This window comes from Chelonia mydas, chromosome 12, assembly GCF_015237465.2.
Source record: "Chelonia mydas isolate rCheMyd1 chromosome 12, rCheMyd1.pri.v2, whole genome shotgun sequence".
Classification (NCBI taxonomy): domain Eukaryota; kingdom Metazoa; phylum Chordata; order Testudines; family Cheloniidae; genus Chelonia; species Chelonia mydas.
The window spans coordinates 42,008,173-42,020,553 of NC_051252.2; the positions used below are offsets into that span (position 1 = coordinate 42,008,173).

At 40.5% G+C, this 12,381-nt stretch overlaps 1 protein-coding gene across 12 annotated transcripts in view; it reads right to left on the reverse strand.

Annotated features, from left to right (window-relative positions):
* Positions 1-12,381, reverse strand: part of IST1 (IST1 factor associated with ESCRT-III) — a 29,040-nt gene that overhangs the window by 11,186 nt on the left and 5,473 nt on the right. For 2 of the 12 annotated variants that reach the window (XM_043526159.1, XM_043526162.1), the window contains exons 2-3: positions 4,816-4,871; positions 3,713-3,808 (exon numbers count right to left, since the gene is read on the reverse strand). The exons of 6 other annotated variants lie outside the window; for them this stretch is intronic. The gene's annotated coding sequence lies outside the window, so the exon portion shown is untranslated. Of the gene's footprint in view, positions 1-3,712; positions 3,809-3,866; positions 4,001-4,815; positions 4,872-12,381 lie in introns of all 12 variants that reach the window. 4 more of the 12 variants (XM_043526156.1, XM_043526161.1, XM_043526160.1 and 1 more) reach the window with 4 other exon arrangements.

Here is a 12,381-nt window from a genome sequence, read left to right on the forward strand (position 1 = left end):
TTAATGGTTTACATCAATGGTTTGGCATTCTGAGCATTCGCAGCCGTGGGGCTGGAGCAGCTCTGTGCCCCTGCCCATTTCAGGTAGGATCCAGGGATGGGGTTCGGTATAGTTCAAAGTTCGCTATTGTGAAGAGCATTAATTGCCAAAACTACCTAAGTTAAGGTGGGAAATACTAATGGGGAAGAAAAGCGTGTGTTGCAAACCTCAAAATGTATGCAAAATTGCGGACTGTTCAAATTAAGCCAATAAAAATAAAAATTGCAGTGGAAGCCTAATACTGCAGGATCAGCAATTTCTGCAATATTGCAAATGAAGTAGGGCCTTAATCATGAATCCATAAGCAGGAAACTGTGATTTAAATAATACCTTTTAATCTTGTTTTGTATTTGTACTTTAGTTATTTTCCAAAGGAAAAGCTGACATTATTTGGCACCCATTAAAACATGATGTTTTACAACTCAATTTGGTGATAATTTTTGCTAGCCAGGAGGATAAGCTATATTGATACACATTTTTAAGCAATTATATAGCTTCACATATTCAGATTCACGATTTTTACTTTATATTAGAAAATGGTGAATGACACTTTTCTTATTTACTAGATTAATTTTGTCTTTGTGATGGGTCAAGCTCTTTTTAGATGGAAACTGGGATTCAATCAAAATTGCACATAACCAGCATTTTTAAAAACTAGGTTTTCAGTAACGAACTTATACCCAACATATTTATCAGAACATGTCTTGTATTTAAAACTAAATGATTTATTAAGCAAAGGAAGTATTATCTGCAGTTAGTGAACTGGACTAATTGTTTCTCATCACCATGTCCTTCAAGATTTTAGCACTAGTCAATCTCATTTCTCACACCTTGTTTTTATTCATAGATTGGAAGAGGAAAACAAGATTTCCTGCTTTTTCAACTCCACATCTGTTTCTCAATTTTCAACAAGCTAGTCATTGAACAGAACAAGCTGAACTGAAATCCTAAAATCATAAAGGTTAGAAGGGACGGCAAGGGTCAGCTAGTCTAACCCAGTGGTTCTCAACCAGGGGTACGCATACCCCTGGGGGTACACAGAAGTCTTCGATAGGGTACATCAGCTCATCTAGATATTTGTTTAGTTTTACAACAGGATACAAAAAAGCACTAGTGAAGTCAGTACAAATTAAAATTTCACAGACAATTATTTATGCTGCTCTGTATACTATCACTGAAATGCCAGTACGATATTTATATTACGATTTATTTTCATCATATGGTAAAAATGAGAAAGTAAGCAATTTTTCAGCAATAGCGTAGTGTGAAACTTTTGTATTTTTAGGTCTGATTTGTAAGCAAGTAGTTTTTAAGTGAGGTGTAACTTGGGGGTACGCAAGACAAATCAGACTCTTGAAAGGGGTACAATCGTCAGGAAAGGTTGAGAGCCACTGGTCTAACCCCTGCCAAGATGCAGGATTCGGATAAACACAATATTCTCTCTGCAGCTGTGGAAGAGGGTCCTGCTGCTGAAAGCTGGCTTAGCACTCACTCTCATTGCATGTGCTTATCCAGTTACCTCCACCAGTTCAGTGGTTTGGCTTTCTTTAAAATTTCTACAGCAAACATGCACTGCTTGAATAGTTTTTTTTTATTTTAATAGATTATAGTAAGTTTAGGCCATAGTATCATAGAACTATAGGGCTGGAAGGGACCTCAAGAGGTCATTGAGTCCATCCCTCAACGCTGATGCAGGGCAAAATAAACCTATACCATCCCTGAGAGGTGTTCTTAAGCACCTCCTATGATGGGGATTCTACAACCTCCGTTGGTGACCTATTCCAGTTTCTATCCACCTTTATAGTTAGAAAGTTTTCCCTAATATCTAACCTAAATCTCCTTTGCTGCAGATTAAGCCCATTGCTTTTTGTCCTTCCTTCAGTGGACAGAGAGAACAATTGATCACCTTTTTTTTATAAAAGCCTTTAATGTATTTGAAGATTGTTATCAGGTCCCCCCCTCAGTCTTCTTCTCTCAAAACTAAACCATGCCCACTTTTTTTTTTAAACCTTTCCTCGTAGTCAGGTTTTCTGAACCTTTTATCATTTTTGTTGCTCTCCTCTGGACTCTCTCCAGTTTGTCCCCATCTTTCCTAAAGTGTGGCATCCAACACTGGACACAATGCTCCAGCTGAGGTCTTGCCAGGGCCAAGCAGAGCAGGACAATTAGCCTTTTTCACAACCCCATCACATTGTTGACTCATTCAATATGCGACCCACTACAACTCCCAGATCCTTTTCTGCAGTACTACCACCTACCCAGTTATTCTCCATTTTATATTTGTGCATTTTATTCTTCCTTCGCACTTGTCTTTATTGAATTTCATTTTGTTGATTTCAGGCCCATTCTCCAATTTGTCAAGGTCATTTTGAATTCCAATCCTGTCCTGCAAAGTGTTTGCAACCCCTCCCAGCTTTACGTCATCCGCAAATTTTAAAAGCACACTCTCCACTCCATTATCCAAGACATTAATGAAAATATAGACGAGTGCTGGACCCAAGACTGACCCCTGAGGGACCCCAGTAGATACATCCTCCTAGTTTGACAGGAAAACAACTGATAACTTTCAACCAGTTGTGCACCTTTTTGATTTCAGATCACTAGAGAGCTTCTGATGGAGCCATATTGGCCTCTTGCTATTTTTCCTATTTCTCCTTTGCAGTGGGATGTTTGCAGCTGTGCCTTTGACACAGTCTCTGAGGAATGGCCAGCTCTTCTAAAATCCTTTTTCCCTCAGATTTTCTTCCCAATGGACCTACCTATCAGTTCTGAATTTGTTACAGTTTGCATTTCTTATGTCCATTGTCCTTATCCTGCTGCTCTCACTCCTTCCTTTCCTTAGAGTTCTCCCCAAGTTCCCTTCCACCTTCAGATTTGCAAACAATTCCCCCCCATTAGTCAATCAAGTATAAAATGGCTGCCCCACTGGTTACTTCCTCCATCTTCTGAAACAAGAAGTTGTTCCCACCTCACTCCAAAAACTTAATGGACATTGTGTGTTTTGCCATATGACTTTTGCAGCAGATATCTGGATAATTAAAAGACCCCCATTACTACCAGGTGTTTTGGATATTTCTGTTATTTGTTCTGCAAATGACTCATCCAGTTCCTTCTTCTGATTCGGTCTGTAGATAACTCCTACCATGAGATCACCACAGTTTTGCCCCCTTTCATCTTCATCCAGAGACTTTCAACTGGTCTACCTCTCACCTCCTTCTGGACCTCAGAACAAATGTATAATGCAGTATCACCTTTCTTCCCCACCTGTTCTTCCTGAACAAGACCATGGCCCTCTACACAATATCCAGTCATAAGATTTATCCCACAAAGTCTTTGTGTTGCCAATTAATAATTTAGCTTGTGTACTAAGGCTTCCAGTTTTTCCGGTTTATTCCCCATGCTCATTGCATGTGTGTATAGATAGCTAAAATATTGAGCAGATTCCCCCCTTTCCCTTGTTGCTCCTTATGACCCTATTATAATCCTACTCACACCCCAACTTCCTACCCTCTGTCACTCACCTTTCCTCATATTTACCCTTAGGCTTTTGTCACTTTCCCCCTTTGAACCTAGTTTAAACTTTATAGGCTGTCAATTTCAAATTTAAATTTCAAAATTGATTTTTTAAGAAAAATGTATTTAATGTTTAAAAATATATATATATTTTAAAAACCTATTGGTAAACACCCTGGTTTAGCTCCTTCCCATCCAAGTCACAGCCAATCACCTGGCATCTAGGAGGAGGAGGGATTGTAGACCTCCATTTTCTCTGTAAACAAAGCAAACAGTGATGATTAAATTCCACTTAGATAGACGATAAGAGGTACCTTTGAGCAATCACAAAGTGGTGGAACTCTGACACATGCTGTCCTGCCAAACAGTGGGATGAAAGGAAAAGCCTCTCTGCGCAAGTCTTGGCCATTTTCATTATGAAGGCATCATTAGCAGCAGGTAAGGTTTCCTTGAATTGTTTGGTTAAATGAGGTTTCAGTTACTTTGTTAGGGATTAAGAGTGGGGTTCTCAGAAGTATTTAGGGTTGTCAGGTGCCCAACTCATCTTAAAATTCAATGGAAGTTAGGCACCTCACTCCCTTAGGCCCTATGAAAATCCCAGTTTAAAACAAATGTTTATCAATCAAAATCACATCACAATGAATGACTTTTGTGACCGACTCTGCTTCCAAGGCCAGAGAAGAGCACGGTGCTCATCTAGTCTGACCTCCTGCATAGCCACAGGCCAGAGACCTGCCCCACAATACCTAGGGCAGATTTCTGAGAAAAGCATCCAATCTTGATTTTAAAATGGTCAGTAATGGAGAATCCACTGGTAAATTGTTCCAGGGGTTAATTAGCCTCACTTAAGAATGCCCTTCCTAATTAAAATGTTTTAGCACTTGAAATGGAAGTTAAACGAAAAGCTGAACAAAGTCTTGTACATAGACTAGGGTTAGTTTTGGGCTCCGCCCCGACCCCAAAATTCAGCTGTTAGCACTACATGCCATAAGTGTTTATAATCAGGCCACAGAAGCAGATATACAATTACACTCATCAAATCTTTGGCTGGCCTTACTAACTCCATAGATACAGGTTTCAGAGTAGCAGCCGTGTTAGTCTGTATTCACAAAAAGAAAAGGAGTACTTGTGGCCCCTTAGAGACTAACAAATTTATTTGAGCATAAGCTTTCGTGAGCTACAGCTCACTTCATCGGATGCATTCAGTGGAAAATACAGTGGGGAGATTTATATACATAGAGAACATGAAACAATGGGTGTTACCACATATGTGCCAGCAATGCTCCTCTGCCATGTACATTGGTCAAACTGGACAGTCTCTACGTAAAAGAATAAATGGACACAAATCAGACGTCAAGAATTATAACATTTAAAAACCAGTCGGAAAACACTTCAATCTCTCTGGTCACTCGATTACAGACCTGAAGGTTGCAATTCTTCAACAACAACAAAAAAATTTCAAAAACAGACTCCAACGAGAGACTGCTGAATTGGAATTAATTTGCAAACTGGATACAATTAATTTAGGGTTGAATAAAGACTGGGAGTGGATGGGTCATTACACAAAGTAAAACTATTTCCCCATGTTTATTCCACCACCCCCCGCCCCCCCGTTCCTCAGACGTTCTTGTCAACTGCTGGAAATGGCCCACCTTGATTATCACTACAACCCCCCCCTTTCCTGCTGGTAATAGCTCACCTTACCTGATCACTCTCGTTACAGTGTATATGGTAACACCCATTGTTTCATGTTCTCTATGTATATAAATCTCCCCACTGTATTTTCCACTGAATGCATCCGATGAAGTGAGCTGTAGCTCACGAAAGCTTATGCTCAAATAAATTGGTTAGTCTCTAAGGTGCCACAAGTCCTCCTTTTCTTTTAACTCCATAGAGTGGGAGAAAAATATAGCTGACCAGGAACTCAGGAGGCAATGTTTGGTCCAGAACAGCTGCCTTCCTAAGCACCTTATGAAGCTCACAAGAGAGGAGCTCTCCATGGACCCAATTCAGGAGTAGCTTCACCACCACCCAGTGGCCTGTACTACTTTCCAGACTACTGTACCCCTTTCAGGAGTCTTATTTGTCTTCCATACCCCAAGTTTCACCTCACTTAAACTGCTTGCTTACAAAATCAGACAAAAATACAAGTGTCACAACACACTCTTACTGAAAAACTGCTTCCTTTCTCGTTAGCATATAGAAAAGGAGGACTTGTGGCACCTTAGAGACTAACCAATTTATTTGAGCATAAGCTTTCATGAGCTACAGCTCACTTCATCGGATGCTGTAGCTCATGAAAGCTTATGCTCAAATAAATTGGTTAGTCTCTAAAGTGCCACAAGTACTCCTTTTCTTTTTGCGAATACAGACTAACACGGCTGTTACTCTGAAACCTGTCATTAGTATATAAATATAAAATAAATTGAAATATAAATATTGTACTTACATTTCAGTGTACAATATATAGAGCAGTATAAACAATTTCTACATGAAATTTTAGTTTGTACTAACTTCACTAGTGTTTTTTATGTAGCCTGTTGTAAAACTAGGCAAATATCTAGATGAGTTGATGTACCCCTTGGAAAACCTTTTTGTACCCCCAGGGGTATGCACTCTCTCTCTGCCCTTTGGCAGATCTCCCAGCACTTAGCTAAGCCACTCCTTACAATCTCGTTGTCCTGTAGGCAGACCAGATTCTTCAATCCACAGTCATGCTAGGGAGTGTACCTGGCCTTTGATATAAACTACTCATAATTAAATAAAGGATGTTCCAAGAAAGTGTTCTGTTAGCATGGACTTAAGCAACACTAGCAAAAAATGCAAATCACGACCATGCCTGTTAACAAAACTGAAGCTTTGAGAAGCATGGGACTAATCAGTCATGGTAATACAGCTCAGAGGCACTCAAACAAAGCCCTCACTGTCAGCCCACAGAGGTGGAGGGTCACCTGGAACTAACACCTTCATTTCCAGCTGCTTCTACTGATGTACAGACTCCTCAATGGAAGAGAATGAATATCTGTAGATTCAACTAAACAAGGAAAAGCCAACATGGCTGGCCCCACTGGGGTCACAACAACAGAAGAGGAAGGAGAGAAGAAATAGGAACCATTCACAGATATATGAGCTGCCAGCCAAAAGTGGTAGAGGAATGTCCAGAGAACAACAGACCCAGATAACTAAACAGGAGGATTGGAGGCAGGGTACCCTGGGGAAGCCAGAGAGAAAAACATGCAGAAGGGCTTACAAGCATGTGCCTACAAGTATGTGTAAGGGACTGGAAGAGAATGTGCCAGAGGGCCAGATGGAATGAAGACCAAAAGGAGATACTGAATTTTCATTAGACATTTAAAAATACTTTCCAACGATCACTTCTCCCTGCAAAAAGCTGCTGTAGCCACAGGATATTGTGTGATCCAAAATGGTGCCACACAAAGGTGTCCACAACCATCGCTACATCAATTGCGGTCCACGTGTAGAAAGTGTTCGAGAAGCCCAGGGTTGCTAAAAGCTATATTCCCAGTGCAGATCAAACATTCTCTGTTTTAAAATGGTGTGAAAAAAATCACATTAAACATTGTATTTGTAACAACACATTGAACAAACTTTAGTATACTACTGAAATGTATTTGTACAAGGTAATTATGGTACTGTAAACAGTTACATATCAGAAATGTTCGCCTTTTGTAATTAGAATATAATTGTACAATAAAGGGTGGATAAAAATGGATTAAAAAACAATCTGATTTTTTTTAAACACATTTGTTTTTAAATATAAACCTGTTTCAAATTATGACTGCCTATGCTAAGACTCAACCGTACTATAATCTATTAAATAATTTAAATTAAAAAATTCCACCAGTATGTGTGCTGCTAAGTTTTAAGGAAAATCAAACCACTGAAACTGGTGACTGACTAAGCACCTGGAATCAGTTTGCTGAAGTGATAAACCAGCTTTTGACAGCAGTAGCCTCTGCTGCAGCTTCAAAGAGTATTTTCTTCATTTCGATTTAGTCAACTAGTTCAGTTCAATGACTAGCTCATGCAAAGTTAAGAAACCAGCTGGCAGCTAACAAAGCAGAAAAGCTTATTTTCCTCTTCCAATATATGAATAAAAGCTAGATGTGAGAGGATGAGATCTGCTAGTTCTAAAATCTTGATGGATGTGATCAGAAACGATCACTTCAATACACTAAAAGGAGATACCTCCTTTGTTTAAGAACTCCATTTTAAATGCAAAATGTGTTTGATAAACTTTTTTCCTTATCCAAGGTAGTTTTATTTACTGAATAAAAAATTAAAATGCACATTTTGGACTGAATTCCGATTTCCATCCCAATGGAGCTCGACACAAACCATAAGCATAAAATTATTAATTTAGTAAATAAGAAATGCATCATTCATCATTTTCTAACAAAAATGTAAACATTAAAAGAATCTGGATAAATATATGTTAAACTATAGGAGTACTTGTGGCACCTTAGAGACTAACCAATTTATTTGAGCATAAGCTTTCGTGAGCTACAGCTCACTTCATCGGATGCATACTGTGGAAAGTATAGAAGATCTTTTTATACACACAAAGCATGAAAAAATGGGTGTTTACCACTACAAAAGGTTTTCTCCCCCTCAAACCCACTCTCCTGTTGGTAATAGCTTATATATTTGACCAATGTACCTGGCAATGACCAACGACATCTGATGTTATTAGGCCCTGTGATGGTGTCCCCTGAATAGATATGTGGGCACAGTTGGCAACGGGCTTTGTTGCAAGGATAGGTTCCTGGGTTAGTGGTTCTGTTGTGTGCCCACATATCTATTCAGGGGACACCATCACAGGGCCTAATAACATCAGCCACACTATCAGAGGCTCGTTCACCTGCATATCCACCAATGTGATATATGCCATCATGTGCCAGCAATGCCCTTCTGCCAGGTACATTAGTCAAACTGGACAGTCTCTACGTAAAAGAATAAATGGACACAAATCAGATGTCAAGAATTATAACCTTCATAAACCAGTTGGAGAACACTTCAATCTCTCTGGTCACGCGATTACAGACATGAAAGTTGCGATATTACAACAAAAAAACTTCAAAACCAGACTCCAGCAAGAGACTGTTGAATTGGAATTCATTTGCAAATTGGATACAATTAACTTAGGCTTGAATAGAGACTGGGAGTGGCTATTTCCCCTTGTTTTTTCCTACCCTCCCCCCCCACGACGTTCTTTTTAAACCCTGGATTTGTGCTGGAAATGGCCCAACTTGATTATCATACACATTGTAAGGAGAGTGATCACTTTAGATAAGCTATTACCAGCAGGAGAGTGGGGTGGGGGGAGAGAAAACCTTTTGTAGTGGTAAACACCCATTTTTTCATGCTGTGTGTGTATAAAAAGATCTTCTATACTTTCCACAGTATGCATCCAATGAAGTGAGCTGTAGCTCACGAAAGCTTATGCTCAAATAAATTGGTTAGTCTCTAAGGTGCCACAAGTACTCCTTTTCTTTTTGCGAATACAGACTAACACGGCTGTTACTCTGAAACATGTTAAACTATATAATTATTTAAATAACTAGATATAATGTATTGTCCTGGTTAACAAAGAACACCTGATTTTGTGTTCAGACTGTATGTAGTTAAAACATGTTGACTGGGAATGGTTACCAACCAATAAAAATAAACTTTTATTTAGGGAAATAATGTACAAATGCAAAAAACAAACCAACAACCACCCCCCCACACACACACACAAAAAACCCCAGTGATTTAAATCACTGATTTAAAAATCAATCTGCCCTCCTACATCATCACATGTGGTATGTAGTTCTAGTTACTGCAGATATTAGCAATATATACAAACATATTTCAATATAAAGTACAGTGAGATCTGTACAAAAGACCACTCTCGCAGGCAACTCTAACCCTAACCATATCGAAGTATCCCCAAAACATGAGTACAGTTTTGTTCCCCCTTTGTCAGAGCACCGCCTCTGCTAAGTAACATATTTTGCTCTTTCCTTGTATAATTGTTTGAGTTTCACTTTTTGTTTTTAAATTGAGGCACTCTGACTTTATGGTGATGGGTGTGGCATGGATTACAAATGTAAGTAACTAAAAAACCTAAGGGTTTGTTGATTGGTAACTATGTCAGAACAGGTTGTTTCTGGAATGTCTCATAGGAATTTTCACAAGCCTAGATGTGAAAGTCAGGAACTGAAATTAAATATAATAGAAATTGACATCTTCAAGACCAAACCCCCTGAAGTTCATACATTCTCTTACGTCCATTCTTTTATGTAAAGATTTTTTAATCATGGTAAAATTCTTCACAGTATCTGTACTTAGTTACATAACCATAACTTTCATTTGACGTGTTTTTGGATGGGAACAATAATGCGAGTGAGAGGAGTTAAACATCAGGAAGAACTTAAAGTCTAAGCCCCTATTTTCAGGCAAACAACTTGCCAGAAAAACTACTCTTTGGGCTGAGACGTCTTATGTTGCGTCTCAGGGCAGAAGGGAATTTGTTCAAAAGAGTTGGTACAGCATCTTTTTTGCTGTTATTTAGGTGGTCAGGTGGGGATCACTTTTTTTTGAACTTGGATAACAAGTTATTTTTAAAAGGTTCAAAGTTTGCCTGCCCCTCCCGGCTATGAAGAATGTGGCTTTGCCACACAGGAAAAAAAAAATGGTTGCACAATGAGTTTACTGACAAGCAAAAACAGTGTCCAGAACAAAGCAAACACTATTTATCTTCCTGATTTAAGAACCACATTGGGTGCAGCTATCCAAATACATTCACGTAAAGATGTCAGTGAGTGAACAGGTTTTGATCGCTCATTCTGCTTTTTTCAAACCAGAAAATTTTAATAAAAACAGAACTGCAACATTATGGGTGAGATTTGTACAAGCACAGATGGCATGAAAACTCTTGACAGGCAAGTGGATCAGCTTGGTTTTAGTTCCCTTGCAGGAGAAGTAGAGCAGCACTAGGGGCTGCTGCTCCTTTTCCTGTAGGGAAGGGAGGAGCCCTTGTCACTGAAAACAGAGCAGGAAGGAGAAGAAAGAGGCGGCCATGTTTTATTAACATAGTGTTTTGCATTTTATGGAAGTCAAAAACAGCAAGCAGCACAAGTGCCAGGAAGCCTAGCCATCCTGTCACAATAGCATCTCTGTGCTCTATTCAGCTAGGATTCCAACTAGCCATATTCCAAAGCAGGGACAGAGACTAAGGCAATACAAACCAGATAGCTTACAAACCTTGCACTCCCATCCCCATTCTTCAGCACTGGTTTAACACAACCCCTTGCTAGGTCACATCTAATTTAGAGTGTAAACTCCCCAGGGACTTGCCTTTCTTGTTGCCTATAAAATGCTGCACACAGGAGGCTAAAGAAATAAAAAATAAGGAAGTCCTAAGAACAAAGGTACCGTCCAGTGATTTCTCTCTTCTACCCTTTATCTTATCTATGTAGATTGTAAACCAGGGGTGAGAAAACTTTTTGGCTCGAGAGCCACATCTGGGTGCAAAACTGTATAGAGGGCCGGGTAGGGAAGGCTGTACCCCACAAACAGCCTAGCCCCCGCCCCCTTCCCACCTGCTGACTGTCCCCCTTAGAACCCCCGACCCATCCAACCCCCCGCTCCCTGTCCCCTGACCGCCCAGACCTATCCACACCCCCACCCCCTGACAGGCCCCCCAGGACCCCTATCCAACTCCCTCTGTTCCCCGACCGCCCCATCCAACTGCCCCCTGCCCCCCCCCAGGACCTCCTGCCCCTAACCACTCCCTGACTGCCTCCTGGGACTCCCTACTCAACCTCTTCATCACTGCACGTGCGCTGCCACCCCCTTACCATGCCACTCTGAGCATGGCTGCAGGGGAGGGGGAACAGCAGGGGAGGGGCCAGGGGCAAGCCTCCCAGCCAGAAGCTCAGGAGCCGGGGAAGGACAGTCCCACGGGCCGGATGTGGCCCGCAGGCCGTAGTTTGCCCACTTCTGTTGTAAACCCTTTGGACAGGGTCTTCTCATACTCCATGTTTGTACAGTGTCAAGTACAATGAGGGCCCCAAGCACTACTGTAATACAAATAATATATTTCACATTCACAGCACTAGCACCTATAAAGTGTAAGATGCTTGATGGAGCAGAGAGCACTCATACCTCAGGAATAGGCAAACTGAATCAAATAGATATTCCTTTCTTTATGATGCCATGTCCACAACAATCTATCTTAGATACCCCCATCCCTGCAGCATCTGAGCACCTCACTCTCCACAGCATCCTTGTGAGGAAGGGAACACGTCACAGAATCATAGAAATGCAGGGCTGGAAGCTGCCTGTTCTGAGGCATGACCAAATAAACCTAGGCCATTCCTCAGAGGTGTTGTCTACCTGTTCTTAAAAACCTCCAGTGAAGGGGATTCTACAGCCTCCCTTGGAAGCCTGTTCTAGAACTTAATTACCCCAATTGTTAGAAAGATTTTCCTATATTTCTCTCGCTGCAAATTACGCCCATGACTAATGTTCCCTCTAATTTTTTCCATCCATGTGTGGAATAAATTTTGTTCTGTGCACCGAGGTAATGTGTGGAGGTGCGCCACCAGCAGAAACTAAAAACCTAGTTATAATATATATTTTTAAAAAGTAACCATAGGGATAATTACTCCAGCCAGGAGAGGTTAGGCATTTTAGAACGCGCTACTCAAAGAATTAAATTTAATTGTAAGAGAGAATTTGATTTGAGAACTTCAATAGCTCAGACATAGGTGAAAGGTTTATTGCAGGAGTGGGTGGGTGAGATTCTGTGGCCTGCATTGT